Source organism: Palaemon carinicauda, chromosome 24 (assembly GCF_036898095.1).
Source record: "Palaemon carinicauda isolate YSFRI2023 chromosome 24, ASM3689809v2, whole genome shotgun sequence".
Taxonomy (NCBI): domain Eukaryota; kingdom Metazoa; phylum Arthropoda; class Malacostraca; order Decapoda; family Palaemonidae; genus Palaemon; species Palaemon carinicauda.
The window spans coordinates 9245215-9247714 of record NC_090748.1 but is presented as its reverse complement, the minus strand read 5'-3'; the positions used below and the strand labels follow the sequence as shown (position 1 = coordinate 9247714).

The following is a 2500-nucleotide window of genomic DNA, read 5'->3' as shown; positions in this document are numbered from 1 at the left end:
TTTATGTAAAATTGCTCTGTTGTAGCTATTAATTATTGATATTTTTCTTTTCACTACTATACTCAGAATTGCTGATAAGCTTACGAATGCTTCAAAACTGAGACAGAGCTAAAAGATTTCACTGGACTTAATTACCTGTAGAATAAGATCAGTGCATCTTACGTATTTTACTGGTTACTATGATTATTATTTTTTTTATAGCTATCTTATAATTCAAGAGACGTATTGCTAAAACACTTTTGTCATTCAATATCTAACGGACTTGCCGTGTTGTGATTGGTCGTTCAGGCACTCGCCTTCCCGACCAATCACCACGCAGCATTGTTGCTGGCGAATGAAAAAAGTTACTGGTGTGACTGGCAAAAGTTTGATTAGAAATACTTATACGACCCTTTTCATTGTCTTGGGATTCATTGTTTATTGGTAATTAAAAAGAAGGATTATTTCCTTTAAGCTTGAATTATGGCGTTACTTATACCTACCTTGTTCTATTCTGATTTAAGAATTAAGGGTTGTAGTGGCTGATGTAGTAACGTCCCTGACTGGTGGACGCCAGACTGGGGTTCAAGTCCCGATCAAACTCATAGGTTTCTTTGATCGCTGCAACCTCACCATCCTTGTGAGCTAAGGATGGGGGTTTGGGAGAGCTTATAGGTCTATCTGCTGAGTCATCAGCAGCCATTGCCTGACCCTCCTTGGTCCTAGTTTGGGTGGAGAGGGCCTTGGGCATTGGGACATAAGGAAAAGATTTATTTAGTAAATGAGAACATATTTTCCTGATGTCTGTTTAACATTTATATTCAAGACCTCTATGAAGCCATGAGTTAAAAAATTAACATCTTTTTACGGAAATTTCATTGCTATGATTATTATACGATATAATATTTAAGAGCCTTTATATTCATAAATTAAATAGCTTTTTCACTGCATTAAAATTTATTCAAAAACTATTTTTTTTTCTGTAACAAACGGGTTGACGAATACTCCAAGGCAGGTATTAGTGATTGCTTAAAAGCAACTTGTATTAATTGTAAAATGTTTCCCAAGACTTATTTCTATCTAATAGCTTTTGTCTCTTTATGATATTAATCAAATCTACTCAGTCTTTTGACAGCATGGAGTTTGGTATTACTAAGATCTGAGATGTTACACAGGAATGTTCAATTGTTGTTTTTTAATTATCTATGAAAATCAAAAGATATGTCTTGATTAAGTTTGAGAAATCTTGAAATATTTATATCAGTGTTGCCAGATGGGTTAGTGTAAAAATCCCCAAAATTTATGAGAAAAAATCCCCAAGACAACCCAAAACAAACCAAAAATCCCCATTTCCACAAATATATTTTCTTCTGATCCCGTAGTCTTTACTAATACTGTATAGAAATTACTCACTATATTTCATATAAGTGCAAGCAAACTAATTTTAACAATATAAAGGTTTAATCATCACTGACTCTTCATAGAAATTTATACAGAATATCCCCATTAGACACCCAAAATCCCCAAAATCTAGGGATAAATCCCTATATCTGGCAACACTGTGTTAATTTTTTTTAGCTAAAGTTCTGAATGAATTTTTACAAAGGAAATATTTATTTGTCATCCTAAGGATCTAATCCTACAATGGGGTCCCTTGTGTAGCTTTCCAGGTCTTGACTTTAGAATGAAAATTAAAAAAAAGATAGAAAAAGCAAGATATATAAGATATTTGCGTTTGTTGCAATGGAAGTTTCTTGGTCTTACTGGTGATGTCTTGTAGCATCTTTGATTGGTCTTGCAAATTAGTAGTGAGGAATGAAGGCAGATTTAGAATATGACATTTGGATTTTAATTTCCAAGATTTTTTTTTTTTTTTTTTAGATTCCAGTAGTAGGATTTTTAGCTAATGGTCAAGATTCATAGTTTGTCCAAATAAGTCGATTTAATTTATTTTTATTTTGTGTTGAATAAGTGAATTCCTAAAAATGTATATTGTGTAAATTCAACTGGTGATTATTGATAACTCTACCGAAACAAATGCCTAAATTGGTATATAAACTCTGAAAGATAACAATTGATTTTTTTCCACTTGAATATTGATAAAAAATAATTTGATTTATTGAATGCTGTAGAGTTGTTCATATGCCACCAATGATATTTATTATTACTGAAAAAAAAAATTTATTATTACCCTCCTCAGGACTCCTGCTATTCCTCCCTTCTATTCTTCCTTTCCCTATATCCTTTAAAAAAAAAAAAAAAAAAAAAAAAAAAAACCTGAATCTATAAAACTCATTTGGCAGAGTTGGTCATGAGGTTATAACAGGTCTTCCTTCTTCCTCTAGAGGCCTTCGCACGTTGTTGAAAAAGCTGTCTGTCTCGCTCTTCGCCGGAATAACTTAACCCTAAAAAAAAAAAAATGAATAAATAAACCAGCCGTGGGAGATACATATAGTTAACGTGAGTTCAAGTCCAGCTTTATCTTGCAAGGTTATCCCAATTGCTACTTCACAGGCAAATT

The 2500-nt window shown here is 32.6% G+C and overlaps 1 protein-coding gene across 1 annotated transcript in view; it reads left to right on the top strand.

Annotated features, from left to right (window-relative positions):
* Positions 1-2500, top strand: part of qvr (protein quiver) — a 141999-nt gene that overhangs the window by 121244 nt on the left and 18255 nt on the right. Inside the window, exon 6 of the mRNA XM_068348037.1 lies at positions 2325-2439. The gene's annotated coding sequence lies outside the window, so the exon portion shown is untranslated. The remainder of the gene's footprint in view (positions 1-2324; positions 2440-2500) is intronic.